This window comes from Lissotriton vulgaris, chromosome 8, assembly GCF_964263255.1.
Source record: "Lissotriton vulgaris chromosome 8, aLisVul1.2, whole genome shotgun sequence".
Classification (NCBI taxonomy): Eukaryota; Metazoa; Chordata; class Amphibia; order Caudata; family Salamandridae; genus Lissotriton; species Lissotriton vulgaris.
This window is the reverse complement of record NC_141696.1, coordinates 112,442,096-112,468,155: the sequence shown is the minus strand read 5'-3', so window position 1 is coordinate 112,468,155 and position 26,060 is coordinate 112,442,096. Positions and strand designations below refer to the sequence as shown.

Here is a 26,060-nt window from a genome sequence, read left to right as displayed (position 1 = left end):
TTATCTACTTTGTAAGCTTCAGTCTAAAGGAGATAAAACAATACAAAGTTGTTTCTAACTAACAGGCAGTTGATTCCTCATTTCAATACATTTTCTATCTCTGAGATTCATGTGGAGGGAACATTTGTGAAACTATTGATTACTATACTTTAAAAAGTTTCCTAACATGGAAGATGGCTTTTTGTGCCCTTGAGTAATTATAAACGAGCTTTAGAGTTTGTTTTTTACCTACATTACCATTTGACAAGGACAACGCGATGTCAAAGGATTTTCCTTCATCCTTTTTCTGCAGGCCTGGTTACTTTATTAATTTGGTCACCATTATTCCTTTTCTTTAAATTAGTTACTTTCAATTTGTAGAAGAAACTTCTGATGCACTAAGAACTTTGAAATAGTAGGCATTCACTAGACACGCTCACAAAGAGAGCCTCTACCAATCCATCTCAGATTGCATGCCGATATGTAGTGTTTTTGTGTAGCAGCCACTTATTATAAAAAAGCTTATGTCCCGTGTTTAATGTTATGTGTGCAAACGCACCAGCCATTTATTGATCTGTCTTCTTTTTGAAAAACGGGCATTAATATATATGCTCCCGCTGCAGGCAAGTAAGCATGTGCTAACTTGTTTTGATTAATGTTGTTTGCCTTAGAAAGCATTGACTGGCAGGATTAGGAAATTAGGACAAAGTGACGAACCGACAGAGGGGTATTATCATTCGCCCTGAGGAAAGCCCAGGACACTGAGTGGCCAACAAATTGATAGCTGAAACGTGTTGACGTTAAACAGGATGTAAGGACATTATATCCTATCTAGAATTTTTACAACTTTTAACTGTACAAGGGGCACATTACATTGAAGGGATACTGGAGTGCATCCTAGGTATTTATATCTTATAGCATCCAGACCCCTGTCGGAGACATATCAAAACTCCTTCCTGAAATACAATAGAGCCCATCCTGGTTTATTTGAAAACTGATGATACGGTTCATGTCATTTTCTGTATGATCATGTAGACGGTACCCTGCAATCCAGAAATATAGCCAAGCCACCTTTGTGGTCAGTTATATGAAAGACTGCATACAAGCCAAAATACCAAGCCAGGGCTTAATTTGAGCCAATGATTTCTGGTACTCTGCACTGGTACTTAATTGCGAACTCCAGTGCTTGTGACAGTCTGGCCCAAGGTGGCGCTGTCTGGCTAATTTAGAGATGACTACAACAACAGTTAATTATTAATTCAATATACATAAAAAAATTGAATTTTCTGCTGCCCAAACCATTCTTATAGCTTTGGGTGACCTGAAATAGAACGAACTGTCACACTTGTAGGAGTGTGATGGTTAATAGTTGTGTTTTTACTATCATTGACAGTATGTCAGTGGCAATGTGTTGTGCAAGCTGCAGTGGCCTCCTGACGAGAGCCCTGGCACTTATGTATTTAACAAATTAAGCACTGTATCAAGAAAACCAGTTACCATTGAATATTGATCAAGATTACCATTCAGATATTCCCTGAAACTCGTTTGGCATATGCTGTTGCTTTGCAGGTATCCTATTACTCACAAATCTCAGGATTTCTTGGACCCAAGACAATCTAATAATGTCCAGTGACTTTATTAAATGAAAATATATACCAGCAGGGAATAGACATCCAGTACCATCACATTAAATTCTAATTCATGAGGCAATATTAACAATCACAGAAATATATTAAAGAGGAGTGTAATCATGAGAAAGGTAGAGATTAGTCAACACTTCCTGAACTGTACGATCAGAAGTGCTTTTAACATAGCCATGAGAGACAAATCAAAGTCATGTGCTGTCGTTCTTGCCACAGATCTGCTGAAGAGCGGATTGTGGCTTAACAAGGTTTTGGCTGAGTTTGTAAAGGTGGAAGCCTCCTCTACCTGATTATCAAACATTTACAGGTAAATACGTATTTAGAAAATTCTATTTTTTTCCACCTGAGTTCTTCGCAGACTTTACCCTGATTTTTGCCAATCTGTGATATGGCCACTCCACCTCTGAAAAAGAGACACTTTCAATAGGCAAAGCCTTCAATTGGATTGTTAACGCAATTTAACTGGTGCAGAACAGATCAATCGTATGTGCTGATATTGTTCTTCCTACTTCATTGCTGTTCTCGGATCTCATGATTTTCATCGCTCCCTCTGGTCTTCTTTTCTGGATATCTGCAGATCTTCTAGCTCAGTGCTGTTTTACACCAGCAGCAAAACATATCTGTAACACTTGCATCTAAATTCTTTATACCCATGTGCTTCAAATGTAAACATAATCTCAGCCACGGTTTCAATTTAGTGCTAAAAATTCATCATGTGTAGATCTAGGTTTTTTCTTGTTGGAAAACATTCAAATCCATGCCCTGATATGCAAGGGAAAGTGATGTTGGTTTTAGTTAGCACAGACATAGACATTGGCAATGCTACCCTGTTCCTTGTGAGTGTGTCTGTTCACCGTGCCACCCTCTAAATATTTTATCAAGGAATATGTGCTCTAGTCCCCATTTATCAGTGGTGAAGATTTGTTTGCCACAATAGTGCCATGGCTCTACATGACTATATGATATTTTCTCAGGGACATCAAGGCAGTAGGTTACTGGGTCCTCAGTGTAACAACTGATATTGTTTACCACTTGTGTAGTGGGGTAACCATACTAATGCACTGTACCTTTACTCCTCTTTAGCACTTAGCTCTCAAAAATAGTGAGATTGAGCACCCATGGCTTACTAAAGGAGGTGATGTAAGCTAGATACCCAGATTGCAGTTCATCAATTAGTCAAATATAATAAGGTCATGATCCTATCAGATTCTTAATTTTAAAAGACAAGAACTCATAACTGGGGACACATTACCCAGGATTGATTGCAGAGACGATACACTTTGCCTCTGACGCTGTGGGGGTAAGGCCACATTCTACCATACAGTGTGGGACTGCCCGAGTATAGCTCCATTCTGGGGAAAACCCACACAACAAATGCATGACAATGGGCAGGAATATTCAATTAACACCCGGACTGGGGCTCCTTAATGTATGGGAAGCCAGAGATCTCACCGCAGAACAACAACAATGGGTTACCTTGAGGTATACGCTGGCCAAAAAATGTACAGCAATGCATTGGGGAAGGGCGAGGGGACCCACTCTGTCACTATGGGCTAAAGAATTGGACACATTATTGCTAGCAGATAAACCAGTGTCCACATCTATCGAGGTGGACTCTGTATCTATCCAACTGTTCAACTGGCGATGAAAGAGAAAACTAGTACAGAATTAATATAAAGATAATGCTTCCTATGGTGGAACCACAAGGAGAACTAGACATGAGACTAAAGGTAACATGTGTAATATGTAATGACATCAGGACGACCTGTATTGTTTCTTTTGTTAAATCATTAACAAAAAAATTTTAAAGAGAAGAAGTTCAATAAAACATAAAAATAATATGTTGCACAGGAATGAAAGATGTACACTTAAAAACAGTGAAAAGAAGAGGTTCCTACACCTTCTGATCTGGGGATCAGATGTACAATATTAATAAAGCCCCTCCCGGCTAGAAAACCATTTAGCCTTGGGCCCTATGGCCCATGTTATTCTGTGAAAAAACAGAGCGGGGGTCAAGAGACCTTGCAGTGTAACTTTATCCAGGGTTTTGGAGGTATTATATTAAACCCTGAAATACTTCGCAGATTTCAAGAGCTTCACTTTGAAGTTATATTTATGTATTTATCGATATGGTGTGAGCACATTGACATTTTGAACAGACATGTCGTACACACGACCACATATGAACTGTAGTTAGGATAAGGAGCATATAACGGAGAAGTTGATTGAAGCTTTTGTACAGAAAGACAGGTTACAATCTACATCCCACAGTGGATGTGTTTCCTTTTGGATGTGATGTGCAGCTTTACGTATCTTTCCTATCTGTATTATTGCTCTTTACACTTGTTGTGAAATCTTTAAGTGTATGAAAGACATGAATGTCTGGAAGCATTCCAGGGCCTTGGATATCAAGAGACCAGAATCTAGAGGTTGCATGTGGGAGTTTAGGTGTGATTAGTAATCAGAAATACAGATTTCTGTAGGGAGTGTAGCATGTCATGATCTCAGTGAAGTAGTGTGGAGAAATACCATGAACCAGTTTGACTACAGTAGTCAGCAGCTTGTAGAAGCCCCCCAACTTTAAGATGAAAGGTAAGATGGGTGTGTGCCTGACCAAGTTAAATACGTTCCTGGCTGTGAAGTTAAGCTCCTTCTATAATGGGATAAAGTAATACTGGTAGCAGACTGTTGCAATAGCTTAGTTTTATTTCGAAGTACTAGGGAAAAAAATAGTACCTTAGTGTTGTGGAATGATAGGCAGGGTTGTATTTTATATTTGTTCATGACCTAATATCATGCTGATGTGGCAATTAATTCCTTCAGCTTCTCATTAAATGGTTGAACATATGGATTTCTATCCGAGGAGGCACACGTCAAGTTGTTGACAGGGAGGTGTCTAGAGGTTGGAGGTCTGATAGGAGTACAGGAAGAGGGAGAGTTTCGTCTGAATTACGTCTTGGAGGAGCTGAGCATATGAGACTGGATAGGCATCCAATATCAAATTGCAGTGAGACAGCCAGAAACGCATGATTGGTGATATGAATGAAGTTAAAGAGAAAAGTGAAGATTTTTGTGTCATCCTCATTGAAGATGCTATTAGAAACCAAAAGAGGAGATGATGTCACAAAGTGAGGTGGTTTAGAGGAAGCCCCAAAAACTGATCCTTTGTGGCGGGAGGGGGAAGGGGGTCTGGGTCACAGGACAAGGTGTTGGTGGGGATCTATTGGAGTTCCACTCCAATGAAAATGAGTGGTTAAATAGGTAAAAGTAAAACAACTGAGGAATTGTGTAGTTGTTCAGAGGGAGTAAAGTAGTGTAGGGTGAATAAGAATGTCAAAAGCTGCAGGTAGGACGAGAAAAATGAGGATGGACGATGTTATTTGTGGGGAGCAGAGGAGATCAAATTTACAACATGAGAGAGTGCAAGTTCCATTGAATGAAGGCTATGGAAGAGGTTATTAGAAGAGGTTGAGAAGGTAGTTGTACAGGAGATATAGTGTGTCAGTCGATGACTAACACTCCAGTGTTTTGGAGAAGAAAAGGAGGATTGATTCTTCACATGGTAGGGGGATTGCTGATCATACGTGAGTGTCTTGGATGTGGACGTAGTTATGGGTTGATGTTTTGAAAGTATGCAGCTTTGACATTGTCAAGAGTTAAGAGTATGTTTCCGCACGCCTCTTTGTGTTGGGGTAAAGGTCTTATGTTTAAAACATTTGCGGAGTGCCCCAAACTTGTTTTTTGTATCGGTTGTCAAGTGTGACCCAGAATAGTGGATGTGAAGTTATTGGAGAGAATGTATGCAGGGGATAGTGTGCATCTAAAGCCTGCTCAGTTGTTTTGTTCAAAATATCAAACCTATGTGTTGTGCTGCAGTGGTGTAAGATCATTGTTAATTTGATGTAGGACAGCAGGTAGATGAAACATGGGTCGTGTTTTCTCATTCATATAGCAAATGGAATATAGTGAAAAGGGATATTCACCACAGTGTATATTCAGTCATGGTCAGTGGGAGAGTGATCAATGATTGGCTGGGACGATAGTTTGTCAGCTATAAGCATAAGAGTCCAGTGCTTTGCCCTTTTGTGTATAGGTGTTTAGTTATGTTCAGTAATGAGTAGTTTGGAGAAGGTCTCCTGCTGTTGATGGTGTTATTAAGGTGGAAGTCACAAAGTAGAATGATGGAGTGAAGAGTTCTAGAGTGGTGGAATCATTAGGGTTAAGAGTTGTTTATTCGTTGACTGTCTTTATCTTTTTGGCTTATTTATCTTTATTGCTCTTCTGTTGGTGAAGGGGGAGGTGATGTGGAGTTCTGCACCTTCTTTGTAAGCCACAGATTCCCAGTTCTGGAATATAGTGACGGTTGCCTAGCACTTTTTGAAATGATGGAGCAATTACGCCTGACTAGCTGCTGGATGGGGTCTCAACTCTTCTTCTTACCTGAATAAACTCTACTAACGTCAACTGCCTTGGCCTGCATCCATTTATTATGAGAGACCAACTTCTACAGTGCCTTCTTGTTGTGTAGTGAAAGAGAAACCTAGTCACTGGTGCCCAGGGCTCCTGTAAGTCATAGTGTGAATGGATACGGCCTTACTGTAAGCGATTGTGTGGTTAGATGAGGCCTTCCAGTAAGTCATTGTGGGGGTTTATGTGACCTTCCTAAAAGTCATGGTGTGGCTGGATTTGGCCCCTATAGAAGTCAGTGTGTGGATGGGTGAGGCCTTGCTATTAGTCAGTGGGTGGGGGATTGGTCTTCTTAGAAGTCATAGTGTGGTGAATTAAGTCTTGCTATTAGTCACTGTGTGTATGAATGCAGCCTTTAACTAAGTTGTGTGGCTGGATGCAGCCTTCAAACATATCATTGTATGGGTGGATGCACCCTTCCTATAAGGAATTGGTTGAGTGAAAGAGGTTTTCCAATAGGTGCTAGTGTGGTTTCATGAGGCCTTCCTATAATTTATTGTGTGTGTGAATGCGGCCTTTACATAAGTTGTGTGTTTGGACGCAACCTTCTAATAAATTATTGTGTGGACAGATGCGACCTTCCTGTAAGTGATTATGTTGTTGGATGAGGCCTTCCAATATATCGAAATGTTGCTGGGTGGGATTTTCTTATAATTCATGTATGAGTGGATGCAGCCTTCCTGGACATCAATGTGTAAGTGGATGCCAGCCTTTCTATGTATCATGAGGCATTCCAGTAAGTTATTGTGTGGCTAGATGCAGACTTCGAATAAATAGTGTGCACAATGTGGTCCTCTTGTAAGTCATAGAATGGCTGGTTGCAGCCTTCAATAAATTATTGTGGGCTGGATGAGGCCTTCCTGTAAGTCATTGTATGGGTTGGTGCTGCTTTTCAATAAGCCGTTGTGTGGCTAGATGCAAGCTTTCAAAATCATTGTGTGAGTGGATGCAGTCTTCATAGAAGCCATAGTGTGGCTGGATGATGCCTTCTAACAAGTCAGTGTGTATTTGTGGGTGGAGGAAGCCTTCCTGTAAATATTCATGCTAATTGCTGTGAGCTTCAAATAGATTGTGAGAGTGGATGCGGTCGTCCCAATAGTCATTGTTTAGATGTATGCCATCTTCCTATAAGTCATTGTGTTGATGTAAATGTACAGGAATTTATATAGCGCAAATCACCGAGCGGTTTCTAAGCGCTTGCTTAGGGAACCCGTCCTGGTATTCCCCTGTGAGATAAATCCGGGCGGGTATCCGCAAGGTGAAAGCCAGGCATCCCGCCGCGAGGGGCCGTTGTGGAGATTAAGCAAGCTATTGCCCAGAGTCGCAGAGTGTGAACCCATGAATCGAGTAGGCACCGGAGTGAGAATTGTCGAGTCCATGGACATTTTAGGACGCAAGACCCCGCCGAGCGGGGAATTGAACCCTGGTCCCGGGCTGACCTCTGCTTCCAGGTCTGCCTCCTCTAACCAGTGAGCCAAACTGGATCCGTTGTTTATAAAAGTCCTTGTTTGACTGGATACAGTCTTCGTCCAAGTCATTGTGTGAGTCTGTCTTCCTATAAGACACTGCGTGAGTGAATGTAATCTTATCAGTCACTGTGAGGGTGAATGCTGTCTTCATATTTTGTGTGTGTGTGTGTGTGTGTGGTCTTCGTATGAGTCATTGTGTGAAATGATGGGGTTTTTCTGTAAGTCATTGTGTGAGTCAATGCGCCCTTCCTATGAGTCACTGTGTCAGACAACGCAGTCTTCGTATTCGTTGTTGTGTGGGTTTGTGTGGCCTTACTAGAAGTCACTGTGTGAGTTGATGCAGTCTCTCTATAAGTCATTGTGAGAGTAGAATCGGTCTCCATATAAGTCATTGTGTGGGTGGATATGATCTGACTAGAAGTCCCTGTGTGGGTGGATATGGTCTTCCTGTTAGTCATTGTGTGAGCCGATGCAGTCTTTGTATAAGTCATTGCGTTGGCTGATGCAGACTTCCTATAAGTCACTGTGTTGGTGGATGCGGTTTTCCTATAAGTCACTGTGTTACTGGATGCGGTCTTCCTATAAGTCATTGTGTGGATGGATGTTGTTCTCCTATAAGTCTTCCTGTAAGTCACTGTGTGGGTGGGTGTGGTCTTCTTACAAGTCTGTGTGGGTGGATATGGTCTTTCTGTAAGTCACGGTGTGGGTGTGTGTGGTCTTCTTACAAGTCTGTGTTGGTGGATGCGGTCTTCCTATAAGTCACTGTGTTGGTGGATGCGGTCTTCCTATAAGTCATTGTGTGGATGGATGTGGTCTTCCTATAAGTCTGCGGATGGATGCAGTCTATCCATTAGTCATTGTGTGGGTGGATGCAGTTTTGCTAAAAGTGCTTTTTTGTGTGCTCTACTGTACATTGTTTGCTGGTTGGTGTTTTTTTTTTTGTGGCCCAATGTGTCCTACAGTGCATTACATTGTTTACTTGTTGATCCCGCCTTTGGCACAGTGTGGATGAGCACATGGGTGAGTTCTGCTTTGTTGTAATGTGTGATTATTTGTGTTAAGTGCTTCCTGGTACATGTGAAGGAGGACCCCTCTGTTGGCATTGTGAGGCTTAGGGTAATCAGTATTGTGTGGCATTAATTGGCAGACACGATGTTGGCATTTTGTGGGTAAAGCCTTCTTCTATCTGTAGCATGTGTCTGCGCTTCGTTTGCATTGTTGTGCATTGCTTGCCTGTTTGCATTGCCAGGGTAAAGTTGTTACCATTGGGTTCTTAAGTCCGAGCCTGGTGTATAATGAGGTGCGGTCGCAGCGGGCCCCGTAATCCTTTCTGACCACAGACGATTAGCTGTTTAAACGAGACTTGAGCTCGGGGTTGCAATGAGTGCTGAACCCCTGAGCTGTCCCCAGGGAGGGGGCTTTCTCAGAGTGTTAGATGCCCAGCAGTTAAACAGTAACATATTGGCCCAGAATGGAGAAATGTTGAACAGCCCGTCCGGGAACAGAAGCCATTGTTTTGTTGAAAGTTCAAGTTTCCTCTTCCATCTCGATGTTTTTGGGCGCGCTGTCTGCAGCTGAGCAGAAACTCAAACATGGCCCCGGGCTCCGGCTCGAAGCGACCGAGTCACTCACCCAGAACTGGAGGCGAGGCGGGTGAATACCCCGCACATCTGTCGAAGGGAGCCCTCGTGCAGCACTCCGACCTGTCCCGCACATTAGGGCTCCGGTGCAAGTGATGGGAGAAAGTGTGAGGAGCCGGGCCTGGTTGCATGCGAGGTGTCATCTTGTATTACTCCCCAGAAGTATGCTTTTGTTGCTGCTATATGAGCCGGACACACCACAGCCGGGGCTGCGCACTTTTTACCCAAAAGTGCAGTGCGAGAGGAAATACAAACTGTACACACAATTGTGCATTTCAGAACCAAAGGACCCTCTGTTCGGCAGATCTTCATAACCAGTAGTCTAATGGTACTTGTGTAGCGCCTAAAAACAGAATGCATCCCACCCAAGCACTTGCGCATTTTGATGGGTTACTTAAAACATCCAGGTTTAAGATTTCTCTTTAAGTTAGTGATATTCTTGCTTTTCTGATTGTTTCAAGATGCTTATTGCACAACCTCTCTCCATCTACTTATTGCATTCTGACATCAAAAGTTCTTTTATCTGTCTGAGGGTTGTCCAACAGCCCCTTTTGCCACATCTTAGAATCTCACTGGATCAGAATCCATCATTCTCTCTTTCCGGTGTTATCCCTCCACCCCGTCCAGAGGACAGTATCGAAGCTTTAGCCTCTCCCCTTTCCAAATCCCCAGTGGCTTTGCTTAGTATGAATGAGTGCAGTAAATGTGGGTAGAACATTGCAAATGTTTGTGAGCACACCTTTTGTGGGTCCTGGCATGTGCATTGCCCGCTCCCAGGACACAGCCTTCTTGATCACACATCACTGGTGCTCAATACAAAACATCACGTACTAGAAGTGTGATCTCTCCTAGGAAATATATCCAGATCCTCATTTTTCATGATCCGGGATTTCAAAGCCAAAGTGCGGGCGTGCGGGACATCTGCCAATTTTTGGCAGGCGTTCCAACTGCCCATTTAGAGTATTTGGGGTGAGACATACTAAGGGTGTTTTGCAATCGTAAAAAGTCTGATTCGCCGTTTGCAACCGCAGAATTGCATTTTGGTGGGTACCAAACACACACTGTGATTCAGGAACACATTACCGAATCGCAATTTGGGTTGGAGCCTACGTGGTGAATCAATATATATGGAATGGCCTCATACAGCTGGTCTTTCCAAATAGCAATTCAGAATGTGATTTATATTGTGACTGAAATCCGGTTGTAAAACAATATTATTTTACCAACTACCCAAAAGTAGTGGTAACTCATTCGCTGACAGGAAGGGGTCCCAAAGGGAACCCTTCCCTTTAGTGAACGTTGAGGAAAACACTTTTAAAGAGTAGATAGTAGTGCCATGGACCACTGCCTAGTCTTAAAAAATGTATGTTGAACTTTTTTTTAAACAGACCCCGTTTACTTTAAAGAAAACTGTCCGCATGAAAAACTATTGCTTCGTTTAAAAGCAATCACAGACATGGTGATCTACTGAAGCCAGTAGGCTACCATCCCTGTGATGGCAGCAAATCGTAGTGAGTTGCAATTTCCAGCCTACCTCATTAATATTCATCAGATAGGTCAAATTGCGACCCACCGTGATCTTGTATTTTACAAGCTGACCTATTGAGCTGTTTGTAAAATATGATAATGGTCGCAAATTGCAAAAAGTATTTTGCGACCAGTGTTTAGTACACCTGACCCATACATCGGTATATATTTGAAGTAGGATGAACAGGAAATCTGCCAATTTTGTCAGGTTTTGCACATCTGCCAAACTCTCAGTATCCCACAATATATCTTAATAGCCACGAAGGTAATGTTTTCTTACTTTTTCCCCAATTATTTTGTGATCTCCTGTTCACTGTTTAGAGTGTATATGTTATTATACACTCCCAACGAATGCAGATTGGAGATCTGTCCATTTTTAACAGGTGCCCAGCATCCGTCAAACTCTAAATAACTACTTTAGTCTTTTCTCCAAGATATTCACAACCGCCATTTAAAAATCCTATGTATCATAAGATAAAAACCTAAGGATTCTTGGGTACTGAAGGAAGTCTGCACCTGGCGCAAAATGTCTCAAGAAATATGTTTTTTAGTGGAGCACTGTCAGACACTAGCTACCCTACAAGCCACAGCATGTGTACCAAGAATCATTGACACCTCCCATCAGCCAAATATGTAGTCTATCACCAGCTCTATCCTAGCAACTCACAGCTACGATGTTGTTCCGCTATGCCAGAAAACCACTGGCTTGCTAACGGTCATCTCAGTTGGTAGGCTCCCTGGAAGACACCGTGCCCCACAGATAAACCACCTGATGTCTTTGGACAAGCCTTTACCAGTACAGTTCGGAGAGTTGCAACTGGGTCCGCATTAGCAAGATTCTCTGTTTTGATGTGCAAAACATAAAGGTAACACACTTGGATATATATTCGGGTCACTCCTTTCATCCAGGAGTTAGGGAAGGTGAATTTCATTTGTTGAAGTGTGGCATGCACTGATTACGATCTTAATTTATATCATTGCTCAACGAGGAGCTGTTTTAAAAAGGAATGTTTTTCCAATCCAAGACTCTTATACCTCCTTCAGGTTTTTCAGTGGCTTTGCTCCGCAAGTTAGGGGGTGATATAAGGCAGTTGTGTAGTCACTTTGTGTGGAAGACATCTAGGCTTGTTTGTATTGTATGTTTTGTATGTGTATGTTATTGGGTTTTCTAAAAATAAAATTAAAACATTAACCGCATTTAGCACAGGTAACACAGGCATTTCCTTGTGCCACACGTCAGCACAGCAGACATTGCACCAGTAAGTACTGGTCTTATTTACATTGTCTCACATGTTCGTCATACGCTTGAACTAACGTGAGAGATCCAAGGGCGACAAATGTTTCCATGCTTGTGTGGGCAGCAACTTGCCAAATATGTTGTTTTTTGCACGCTAGCACACCTGCCGTTCCCTGCAGCGACTCTCTTGCTGTACGTTGATGGCGAGACTACAGATGATGTGCATTGGGCTTGCCAAATTTCAAGAAATGTACATGGTTCCCCAATGAAGATTAATATTTGAATTGACAAAGTAGAATTTTGAAAAAATGTGGGAGCATATGGACATGCCAGTGACAGCAATGATGGTGGGATATTTGATCTTTATAAGATGCTGACTAGGTCACAACCAGTGATAAAGTGGCTCTAAATGAAGATAGGGGATGGAGCTCTTGGTAGCAAGGATACCAAGAACAAATGGTTACATTTATGCGAGGGCTTCCCAAAGCCTTAGAATGTGCCCAACATCAAGAACCTCTATTTAAAAAAATGTCCAACTGATGCATGAAAACTGAAAATGACCAAGCAGGAATCGCTCATGCTGGTGCAACTATGGCTAGGAAGGCAATGCTAGTGGTCTTGTTTAGTCTGGAAACACTTTTCGACCAAGGTTGTGGTCTAGGTGAAAAGTGTCAAGCGTTATCCGATCATTCACAACCTGGTGATAGTTTTATGGATCCTTCAGAAGGCACAGCTAGACTTGATAGAATACTATTACCACATATGTTTGTTGGCTACCAAGCCTTAAGACGAGAAATATCCTCCCTCATTGTAGTATAATCTATGAGGCTATGGAATGATGGTGATGGAGCTGTTATCTTATGTGGAGTAAGATTCATATGAGAATTTGGAGAAGAAAGGGCAACCCCTATTTCTTATGTTAAGAGAAGGATTTATGGAACTGAAATAGCTCAGTTACCCATATGACTGTGAATTAATTTGGGTGCCCGAGTTGGTGACATCTCAGAAGGATTGTTGAGTATTCAAAAATTCAACTGAACCTGATTGTTAGTCACCCATTATATGCCCTATTTGCTTACTGTAGTTGCTTCCTGTTCTTCTGTGGGAGTGGTTGCGGTTGAGAGTAGGTGAACCAGGAGGATGCAAACTTATCTTGTACTTCCAATTATTGTATTTTACTTCTTGGTATTTGTTTTGTTATTTTTATTCTCTGTATGTCTGAAACTATTTCAAGAAATAGTTTTGGGGAGAAATAAAAAACTGTTAAAGAAATTACGGCCATTAAATTACGTCACTTACGTCTTTAACATTGTGGATATCTTACAATGAACCAATTCTGCTGATATCAAATTTGGAATGGATCCAGTCATCCATGACATTTGAGAAACTGTCACCCCTGCCCATACAACTCTTTCAGTTACATTACCACCTGTTAAACGACTTACAACCTGACTGTAGTTAGGTAGACCATCAGTAAAAAGCCAATCAATTCAAGGAGCATCTTTTTAATTCTGAAGCAGCAGCCATACCATTAAATACCGATTTCGGATTTGCCAGCAATGAAGACTACAGAAGCTATGTTGACACCTTTCCTAGTCACTTAAAAGCAATAGGGACTGTTGGATAATGACCACAGAAAATCGCCTGAATCAGCAAAGCGACCTAGCCTTAGACTCTCAATGCATCACCCTGCTTTGTATGTTGTAGTTTGTCTGCAGCTGCTTACAACTGCCTTTGCACACCTGCAACTAGTATTCTTACGTAAGACGTGACTGCAGCTGGCATTGTTCATCCAGCGTCCATCTCTTTTCCTTTAACTAACCTTGAGACTATGATAGACGTACAGAGGTGTTCTATTTTTTTCACTTGTTGGAATATATTGCCTCAGTTGTTTCAAATGTAGGATCCATGAAGAGATGCCCTCCAAAGAACCCCTGTCATAGAGGGCTGAATCTCGCACATCTCTAAACAAGTTTCACCAGGGCATGTGAGTTGTATGATAAGAATATCGCAGCCAAAATATTGATTACCATAATTTATTTATTTATTTATTTATTTCACTTCTAAAGCGCACTGTCACCTAGCAGGCATCCTGGCGCTGGGAGGCTCATAACAGAGTGGGGATCAAGACTGGTGACAATCTAGGACTTCGGGAATAGCCAGGTTTTTAAACTCCTCCTAAACAGTAGGAGGTCAGTGATTTGTCTGAGCTCGACCGGAAGAGCATTCCACAGTTTCGCTGCCGCCACACCAAATGATCTGCCTCCTGCTTTGGTTTTCTTAAACCTTGGTATCCTCACCAGTCTAGCCGAGGAGGAAAGAAGGTTACGGACCAACACATGCCACGCAAACTTCCTTTGCAAAAGAACAGGACCCGACCCATGGAGGGCTTTAAACACCAGACCGAGACACTTAAACTGGACTCTCTGTCTCAACGGGAGCCAGTGCAACTGGGCCAAAGCCCTAGAGGAGGAAGACCTTGTAGGCCACCCCAGAGCTAACTTGGCCGTTTCAGACTGGATTCTTTGAAGTCTGTCCATAAGATAATTCGGGGACTCCAGCCGCAGAGAGTTGCAGTAGTCTAGCCTACTGAGCACGGTGCAGGGCACCACCTCAGCCCGAGCTGAGGAAGGCAGCAGAGGAAGGATTTTCCTGAGCAATCTAATAATGGCCAGGCAACCAGCCACTATCTTCGAAACATGAGCCTCCGAGGTGAGATTGCTGTTAAACATGACGCCCAGGTTCTGAGCCGCCGTCACTGGCTGAACCGATGGAAAGAAGTAGGAAGGCCAGAAGTTGCAAGGTAGGACAGATTGAACCCTGGCCCTTGGGCAGTATAGGACCTCCGTTCTACCTGCATTAAGTTGCAGGGAATTAGCCTTCAACCAGCCCGCCGTATCTCGCAGGCAGTTGTGAAATGCTTCCAGAGAAGTAGAATGATCTCTCTCCAAAGAGAAAATCAGCTGCGTGTCATCAGCATAATTAACGATCTCAATGTTATATTCTTTGATGTCCGCAATCAGGGGCTTCATGTAGATGTTAAATAAAATCGGACTAATTGCCGAGCCTTGAGGAACGCAGTGCGAGGTGGTGGAAAAGGCGGATTGGTAAGGAGGGAGGGACACGGCTTGTTGCCTGCCCTGAAGGAAGCACTGAAACCACCTAAGGGCACTACCTGTAACCCCCACCTCTCTCAGCCTACCCAGCAGGGTCCCATGGTTCACCGTGTCGAAGGCGGCAGACAAGTCAAGCAGGATCAAAACACCTGCCTGACCCCTGTCTGTCCGCCAATGAAGCTCATCCAGCACGGTCACCAAGGCCGTCTCGGTTCCATGGGCTGGCCGGAAGCCAAACTGGACTTCCTTCAGTTTATGCTGTTCTAGGTACCTGGAGAGAGTGCCCGCCATCACACGCTCCACATTTTTAGCTGGATAGGGCAGAAGCGAAATAGGCCTAAAATTCTTCAAGGACTCAGGATCGAGAGAGGGCTTTTTCAACAGTGGGGTCACCACCGCTTGTTTCCACTGAGGTGGAACCACTCCTGTGGAAAGAGACTGGTTGCAAACCAACCAGAGCGTAGGAAAAAGCTCTGCCTCAAACTCTTTCCAAATTTTTCATGGAATCAGGTCAAGCAGAGACCCGGACATGATACCAAGGGCCATTCTACTGAACTCCTCTGCAGTCAGCAACGCGAACTCCGAGAGGGACTTCTCTCCCCCCTGTTCAGAGACGGCCCCAAGATCCACCACAACCTGCTCCAGAGGATCGCCACAGCCACCCACCACTGAGGGATCGGCTCTGATCTGTTGCTGCCCCCCCCCCAAATCATCAATAATCGTTTTAATTTTATCCTGAAAGAACCTAGCCAGGTTCTCACAAAGTTCCTGGGAGGGGGGGAAACTCAATCTTTGAGCAGTCCGGACTAATAAGACTATTCAAAATATTAAAAAATGCTTTGAGAGCTATTCGGGGCGTCAAGAATCACCTTAGATAAGTGTGCTGCCTTGACCCTATGGTTTTCCTTTTTGTAATCTATCAACCTAGCTTTCCAAATAAGCCTATCCTTATCCAGATATGTATGTCTCCATCTCCTCTCCGCTTGTTTACATTCTAATTTCAGGCTCTTAAGGCTATCCGTGAACCAGGGGGCCGAAGGTCTCCTGCTGCTCCTATGCTGTTTTAAAGGAGCGGATGCGTCTAGGACCGAAATAATCTTCGAGCCGAGAGAAGCATAATTCTCCTCTATCTGCATAGCAGGGGAGAAGCACTCCTCGACCTTAAACAAGGGTGACACGCCTCTTTTCCGAACAAGAGTCTTCCAGTCCCTACTAACATACTCCCTCACTTGACTAGATGTACTGACATTACACGTGCCCGAATTCACAATTTTGTTTATCAGAAAATGATAAGTCCAGACCATGGGTAAAATATGCCCCACCGTGAGAAGATTGGTATCAGAAAAGATTAAATCCAACAGGTGTCTACCTATATGGGTGGCCAGAGAAACCCGCTGGAAGAGGCCAAGACTCTCACACGAATGGAGCACATTAAAAAAGCCTACATCAAGGGAACCATTCAACCACAGATTAAAATCTCAGAGAATCACCAGGTGACTATGAGTAGCAGCCATATTGGTGAACAATTCCAGTAACAACTTCTGCTGGAGTAAGGTGAAAATCCCAGGGGGTCTATAGCAAATAATACCAGTTAAAAGATGCCGCTGTGCATTCTTAATAGAAAACCCGAATAATTCACACCCATCAAATGCATCAATATCGATGACAGTCAAATTCAACGTGTTCTTAAAAATCACACCCACCCCACCTCCCCTACCATTCGGTCTAGGCTTATGGCGGATTTTATACCCTTGTGGACAGGCCTTCCCAAAGTCGACCTCACACTCAGGGCAGGTCCAAGTTTCCGTCATAAACAAGGCATCAAGCTCCTGAGCCTCCAGCAACAGCTGTATCTCCACACTGTGCTTAGGTAAGGATCTCACATTTAGAAGTCGCAAGCGAGAGTGCCACTCATCAGAAAGTCTGACAGAGGAAGGGCGGTGTCGGAGAACAAAGAGCCCCCTTATCACTGCCCTGCTCTCCTATGTGGTTCATTTCTTTACTGGAGTAACGCCTAGGACCACTTCCAACAACTGAGCCCGGAACCGTCCCAAAAGGGGCAGCATAACTGGTGCTGGGCGCGTCCTTGGCGCAGACGGGCTTGCCTAGGGCGCGCCACTGGCGCGCTCGCGCCAGCGTCCGCTTTTCACTCCGAGAGTCATGGGAGGCTGGACCGCTACTCCCAAGATGGCGGGTCCGCTCGCACGGACGGGCCCCCAAGTCGGGAAAAGCCGGAGGAGAATAGGCGATTCACCCCTGTACCTCTGAGCCACCGCAGGTAAGTGCAATGTGTGCAATGTGCTTTTAATATTTCTAAAAAATTAGGCAAACATGATCAAAGTATTTTTAAAAACAACAGCATGAACGAGTAAAAAAAGCGACCAAGAGCCACACAGTCAGCTCCTCACCAGCAGCCTCCAACCTTCGAGCTGCCCTCAAACGCTGCACGCTTGCGCCAGCGTCCGCTTTTCACTCCGAGAGTCATGGGAGGTTGGACCGCCACTCCACTACTCCCAAGATGGCAGTTCTGCTCGCATGGACGGGCCCCCAAGTCGGGAAAAGCCGGAGGAGAATAGGCGAGTCACCCTTGTACCTCTGAGCCACCGCAGGTAAGTGCAATGTGTGCAATGGGCTTTGAATATATCTAAAAAATTAGGCAAGCATGAGCAAAGTATTTTTAAAAACAACAGCGTGAACGAATTTAAAAAGCGACCAAGAGCCACACACAGTCAGCTCCTCACCAGCAGCCTCCAACCTTCAAGCTACCCTCAAACCCCAATAATGCTGTCACGTAAGTATATATGAAACTCTGCGCCCAAGAATTCCAGTGCCAGCAAAACCCCAAACGAAAAACGACGGGAGCGGAGAAAAAGCCACGCTAAACGAAAAGCCCAAGAAACGAAATTACAAGCGGTAGAATTCCAACAAGAAGAAGTAACCAACACGAAACAAGTAAGCAATTTGTCACAAACACTGGACAATGGTTTTTCTGTTATAAATTTGACAAGTACAACTTTCACTGACTTAAAAATAAGCATCTGATCTAAAGGATTATCGTACAGCCCCCCTAGCAGTTTTAATTACGTGAATACAAGAATAGATCTTTTTAAATTTACACGGAAATTGAAGCTCAAAAAAACACTTTGCCAACAGCAAATCTCGTAGTATTGGCAAAAGGTCGGTGGCTGAACCTGCTACTCTGGGATTGGTGGTGAATGATATCCCTCTGATGCAGGATCTGGCAGTTTTGCGAGCGGAGGCTCCAAATTCTCAGGACACTCAGAGGGAGTTGAACACTCAAACTGGTGGCTTAAGCAATTTCAAGCCACGATCGACATTCACTCCCGTCACCCCATACGACAACATAGACATTTTTCAGGATGCTGTTGTAAAACAAGTGAAGGCTTTACATGTGAAGACTGTGAAATCTAACTATGGCAAACATCATGGCAGCAATGAATATCAGAAACTAGTCAAAAAAATAAAAACGGATGGAAACATGATAGTCAGGCAACCTGACAAGGGGGGCAACATCGTACTCTGGCCCAGAGCACTATATCTGGAGGAGGCTTACCTCCAGCTAAATGACCCGAACTGCTACAGACACTGTGATGTAAATGCACTCAGGAAAGCGCAAATAGACTTTCATTCTCTCCTGATGTGATGGCGATCCAGTGGACTCATTAGTATGGATGAGTTGAAATGTCTAAAAAATGATCATCCCATAACCCCTGTGTTGTACTTGATTCCAAAGGTACACAAAAATGCGATCAAGCCGCCAGGTAGACCTATCATTTTGGCGTGTGGGGGTTTGTTGGAGAAAGCCACTACTTACATTGACTTGTTCCTCCAAGAGCATGTATTAGCACTTGCGTCATACATTCAAGACTCTAGTGACCTGATGAGGAAATTGAATGAACTACAATGGAGTAATGATTATTGGCTAATTACCCTGGATGTGTCATCTTTATACACAAGCATAGTGCATGCAGATGGGTTATGGGCTGTTGAGTTTTTTTTGGGCAAGCGGCCAATAGAACTAGCCGAGCACAATAAGATGTTGCTTTCTATGATTAGTTTTTGTTTACATCACAATTACTTCATGTTTCTGAATCGGTATTATCAGCAGGTCAGAGGGGTTGCCATGGGGGCCTGTTTCTCTCCCAGTTACGCCTGCCTCCATATGGGGTACTTGGAGACACAGGTCCTCAATGGTATTCATCGAGACATCTGCACTCGCCATATCATTCGATGGTACAGATACATCTATGATATTTTAATGATTTGGCGTGGAACATATGAAGAGGCTGTCAGTTTCATTGATGTTTTGAACACTAACTCATTCAATCTGTCCTTCACATCTCATATCAGTCAGGAGGAAGCACACTTTCTTGATGTTACTCTGGAGATCAGTCAGGGCAGACTAGAAACCAAGCTTTATAGGAAGCCTACTACAGGCAATACTATATTGCATGCTGATAGTCACCATCCCCCGCATTTAATTCGAAGCATTCCCTACGGGGAAATGCTTAGAATTCGGCGGGTCTGCAGTACGGACTCCCATTGTAGAACAGCACAAGCTGCTAGTAAACAAAGGTTTCTGGCAAGGGGCTACCGTGAGAATTTGATTGATACAGCCATCAGAAAAGCCAATGCCCTGTCTCGCAATGAGGCACTGACCCACAAGAAAGCTCAGAGAACCACATTAGCCAGTAGTGAACAGCCAGTTAGACTCATTTGGACCTACAATAGTCAGCACGGGGCACTGAGGAAGATTATCAACCAACACTGGAATCTGATTAAATTGGATCCAGTCATTGGAGAACATATGCCTAATAGACCCGCGATCACCTACAGGAAGGCATTTTCATTACAGGATGCACTAGTCAAATCCAGTCCTGAGGTGATTCCACCCAAAAACTGGCTGGCAGCCAGTCGAGGGTTTAGGAAATGTTCAAGCTGCAAAGCATGTTCTCAGGGGCTCAACAAGACTGAGTTCCTGACAGCATTCTCTACAGTGCCTCGTAAAATCAACAAGCAGCTGACTTGCAAGTCAGAGTATGTGGTTTATGTGCTGGAGTGCCCGTGTGGCTGCAATATATTGGTAGTACCAAATTGCAGGTCCACAAAAGGGTGCTCCAGCACATTAGGGCCATCAACACAAATGAAGCCACATACCCTGTTGCGAGGCATTTCAAGGAGTTTCATAATAACAACAGTGGGCTCCTTAGATATTATGCCATTGATTCTGTAGGTCCTCTCAGGAGAGGCGGCAACCGAGATGGGATCTTAAGGGCTCTTGAGACCAGATACATCTTGGAGATGGACAGTAAAAGTCCTAATGGTCTCAACTCCACGGAGGATTTTTACACATGCCTATAGGGTCACCTACATCTCAGGGTTTAACAACACCATCTCTCCACCTGGCTCTGATGCTGGCTAGCATATATGCGTACTGTCATATTAACACTGGTGTTTGCTGTTGATTAAATATAACTATACAAGAAAAGAAGTACTAGGTTATATAATCAACCACAATATAACTAGTTGTTATAGATCCTCAGTAGTTGTGTTTAACTGTATATAATATGATAATATCAGCAAGAATTGTTTTTAATCACACTTGTTTGAAAACTGCACTTGTAACAACAGCTTTTGTAAGTTAATAGCAGCAATGGAAACCGGGCAATATGGAGAATGTGAGGTATATATTAGATCGTGCCTTTGTCTATCCGATTAATCTACTACTAGAGAATAGCATTTAGCAATCATGGGTAGTAGTACACAAGATTTTGATTGTATATAGTTATATATATATGAAATGCTGTGTTTATATTTTTTTTAAAAGTTGAGGATTTACTGGTTGTGCATTACGGACTATTGGATATATGGCATTCAAGCAGTTATCATAAAAATCCATTCCACCGACTATATCGCGGTTGTAGAATTGCACATGTTGTAAATATATGAATTTTTGATAGGTATTTAGGAATACCCAGAATTTCCTCACTTATCAATTTTTGATAATTATCGGATAAATCGTGTATTTAAACATGTATTGCAATAATAGGCACTTTCATAAATTAACCTGTCTTCCCCTTTTGCAATTGCGAGTTGCTGCTTAATAATTATGTTGGACACTCCCACTAATTATTTTGTAACCAATCAAATGGTACTGTTGTTAATGCACAAGCACTTTAAATTTACGCAACTCTCTAGGTGCGTCATGTGACCAAGGCCTCTGCGAAGGCCGAAACGTTATGCTGGCGTGGTGTACTGGGAAATAAAAAACTCACCTGCACTCTGGGTCTTCCGTGTTCTTTCTGGTCGATGGCTGAGGATTGAAAGTCCGTCGCTGCAAGGGTACAAGTGCGGAAATATATATATATATATATATATATATATATATATATATATATATATATATATATATATACATACATAAAAAGATCACTTCAGTAGAGATGACCAGAGGACACAGCGGAGAGTATCAAGGCGACTTTTATTTTACTGTTCTGTAGGGCATAATGCATTTCGGCACAACGGCCTTCTTCAGATGCCTGTTACAGTGGGTTTTCTCTGTAGTCCCTCCTTTAAATAGTTCATGGCTCTCCCATTCGCGGGATTTCTAGCAGGCTCCGCTTGTTTAAATGTTTGCAGCTGCGGTTTTCGTAGGAAGAACTCCAATTCCCAGCTTACTTTTCTCTGGACGATATCGGTAGCGGAGCGATTTCATGCTTGGTTAAGCGCTGTGTGTCTTTAGTTTGGGGGGAGGAAAGGGCTTGCTGGCAGCCGAGTGAGACCCAAATTAGAGTGCTGATTGTCGCCTCGGGTCCCCGACGCCTCAGCCACACACCCAGGAACCAGGTCAGGCCGTGGCGCAAAATGAAGTCATCTGGCGTCCCCGTGCAGTCACGGACTGCTGTTGCAGCGGCTTCTTTCCGGGCTCCTTTAGCGAGGCAGGCCTGTGATTTTCAATACCTTGAACATTGTCACCACGTTGTCAATAGTATCCCAGGCCATTTGCGAGACGGGTACTCTTGCACACGCAATTGGCAGGCGCGTGAAAATATGCGAACAAAGATCACTCCTGTAGAGACGACCAGAGGACACAGTGGGGGGTATCAAGGCGACTTTTATATATATATATATATATATATATATATATATATATATATATATATATATATATATATATATATATATTCACTGAAAAAACCATAGGTTTCAGGCCTTATATAGTTAGGAATTAGCATTTAAAAAACCTTTAAAATTCACTCAAAAAAACTATACGTTTTAGGGGTGTTATAGTTAGCTGGACATTTCACTCATACAAAACCATTGAAATTGCTCCTATATAGTTAGTTGTACTAACTATATTTCGCGCACCCGCAATCCACTGCTGATGATGTCACATATTACATCATTCATGACAAGGTCAGTGACATCACTGATGACATCTCAGATGACATCACTGATGACATCATCCAGTGAATACGGTTTGCTTCGTTATTTAAATATGCATTATATATATAGCAATTTGCATTGAAGAATGAGTGGATATATTAAAATGAATATTTGGATGGAGGATTTAGTAGCAGTGTATTTGACTGTTTACTTGACCAATTTATAGTGTCTCACTAAATATAGTGGATAGTGACTAAACTTTTGAATATCTGTATCACTTTGTCAGTTGTTGTGTAAACAGGTACTCCAGTTGGTTACTAGCTATGTGAAAGTCTGTATTAGTTATTGATTAGTTAACTGAGTATTTGTATGGGAGAGTGAATGCGTGTGTGGTTCGGTGGGGGGTGTGTGACTGCCCAAAGATGTGTGAATAGTTGATTCACTAGATATAGGAAGTTAAAACTACATCTTCTAACAGTTGTTTGGGTGAGTGAATATCTTTATGGGTGTGGTGAAGAGCAAATATATTTCTCAATGGTACATGTCCAACAAACTAGAAAAATAAAAGGCAGTGTATGTGTCAGTTGTTGTATATAAATAAGTATACATAAGACTCAATGATTGTGTGAGTGACTGTATGGATAACTTTATACTTGTAATAATGATTTTATAATTCACTAAGTATGACTTACTATCTAAATGAATAGATGAAGTTGTGTTTGTATAAGTGTGTAGCTAAGTAAATATGTAAGTATGATCCATTGTTTGCATAAGTGAGTAGGATGACTTCATATGTGAATAGGATGTGTGCTGGTGTGTAATGTCGATTTAGGTGTATAAGTATTTTTGATAGTGTTCTATGGTTCATTGACAGCCTGTATGAGTGAATCTACAGGTAAGTGATTAGATGTGTGTATACATCTATGAATCACTGAGTGGGTTTTTTGATACTTGTATTGCTGTAACAATGGATTCAAATATCATACTCTGTATTTTACAAAGAGTGATGAAAGATTTTACTAGTGTATGAAAAGGTGTATGGGATTGTCACGTGGATGATGTCATCAGTGATGTCATTTGAGATGTCATCAGTGATGTCACTAACCTTGTCATGAATGATGTAATATGTGACATCATCAGCAGTGGATTGCGGGTGCGCTAAATATAGTTAGTACAACTAAATATATAGGAGCAATTTCAATGGTTTTGTATGAGTGAAATGTCCAGCTAACTATAACACCCCTAAAACGTATAGTTTTTTGAGTGAATTTTAAAGGTTTTTTTAAATGCTAATTCCTAACTATATAAGGCCTGAAACCTATGGTTTTTTCAGTGAATTTCAAAGGTTTTTTAAATGCTAATTCCTAACTATATAAGGCCTGAAACCTATGGTTTTTTTAGTGAATTTGCAAGGTTTTTTAAATGCTAATTCCTAACTATATAAGGCCTGAAACCTATGTTTTTTTCATTGAATTTCAAAGTTTTTTTTAATGCTAATTCCTAACTATAAAAGACCTGAAAGCCCACCAGGAATCTCCAGTATGCGCCAGGGGACTGCATTGCAGAGAGGTGTAATGAAGCCACTCCCCTTTTTACACCTCTCTGCAACGCAGTCCCCGTGCATGTTTGAAGAGGGGGAACTAATTCCCCTTGCATACTGGGGGCCCCTGGGGGCCAACTAGCCCACCTGGAACCTCCAGTATGCGCCAGGGGGCTGCATTGCAGAGGTGTAATGAGGCTATGCCCCTTGTTACACCTCTCTGCAACTCAGCCCCCTGCCGCGTTTGCAGAGGGGGAACTAATTCCCCTTGCATACTGGGGGTCCCTGGGGGCCAACTAGCCCACCAGGAGCCTCCAGTATGCGCCAGGGGGCTGCATTGCAGAGAGGTGTAATGAGGCCACACCCTTTTTTACACCTCTCTGCAACGCAGCCCCCGTGCATGTTTGAAGAGGGGGAACCAATTCCCCTTGCATACTAGGGGTCCCTGGGGGCCAACTAGCCCACCTGGAACCTCCAGTATGCGCCAGGGGGCTGCATTGCACAGAGGTGTAATGAGGCTATGCCCCTTTTTACACCTCTATGCAACGCAGGCCACTGGTGCGTTTGCAGAGGGGGGACTAATTCCCCTTGCATACTGGGGGTCCCTGGGTCATATCTGCCCAAACACCGATATTCCGAACGATTGAAAATGACTTTTCTTGAGAAACATTTGGATTTGGATAATCATGTCCTATACTTTGGAATTTTTGAAAGACTGACTTTGAGGATGCTATAAATCACTCAAGTCTGCCCGAATTGTGTGGGTAAAATTGATACCTAGTCACTTTGAATAAGAATGTACTTGCGTCTCGTCTAACATTTGGAAGAAATATCTAGTTATATGATAACAGGATACCGACATAACTTGAAGGAAATAAGAACGCCCTGAAGAAGTTCTGTTGTACAGAACGAAACGTTTCGGCTGGCTGTGGTACATAAACTTAAGGAAAATATAAGCATTTGAATATACACCAAGATTCAGCGCTTCAATAAGGACTCTAAGTGATATGATTTGATTGGACTTATTGTGCAAGTGGTGCTGTGCCAGACTTTGGAATATTCTCCACTACTCTCTACTACATACTCTCTCCTACTCCACTACTCTCTAATACTCACTCTCTACTACTCATTCTCTACTACTCTCCTACTCTCTACTATTCTCTCTACTACTCTCTCTCTACTACTCTCTACTACTCACTCTCTACTACTCTCTCTCTACTACTCACTCTTTACTACTCACTCTCTACTACTCACTCTCTACTTCTCACTCTCTACTACTCACTCTCTACTACTCTCTCTCTACTACTCACTCTCTACTACTCACTCTACTATTCACTCTACTACTCTCTACTACTCACTCTCTACTACTCTCTACTACTCACTCTCTACTCTCTATTACTCACTCTCTACTCTCTACCTCTCTACCTCTATCTACTTCTCGCTCTACTAGTCTCTACCTCTCTACCGCTACCTCTCTACCGCTACCTCTCTACCGCTACCTCTCTACCGCTACCTCTCTACCGCTACCTCTCTACCTCTACACCTCTACCTCTCTACCTCTACACCTCTACCCGCACACATATACACATACAAATATACATATATATGCATATGCATTTATATATATGTATGTATGTATGTATATATATATATATATATATATATATATATATATATACATACATATACTCTGTATATCTATATAAATACATACATATACTCTGTATATCTATATAAATACAAATATAAATGCATGCATACATATACATATATGCATACATATGCATGTTATTTACATGAAAGTTTAAAAAACACTAATAAAAGCAAAGCTAAAAAGCCACCTCATTACAAACAGAATGGCTTTAACTTAAACGAGGGCGAGATCTATTGCATTTTCAATGCTTGTTTACTTTGGTTCCATCAAGAAGGCATTTAGATGTGTCACACATTTGCCATCAATTCTGAATGTTAGCACTCTAGTTGCTCATTAGATCACTGTAGTAAAGCTACTGCTCACCAGAAAAGTCTGCTGCTG

At 42.6% G+C, this 26,060-nt stretch overlaps 1 protein-coding gene across 1 annotated transcript in view; it reads left to right on the top strand.

Moving 5' to 3' along the window:
* Window positions 1-26,060, top strand: part of CLPB (ClpB family mitochondrial disaggregase) — a 1,391,731-nt gene that overhangs the window by 42,564 nt on the left and 1,323,107 nt on the right. The gene's annotated exons all lie outside the window — the stretch shown is intronic.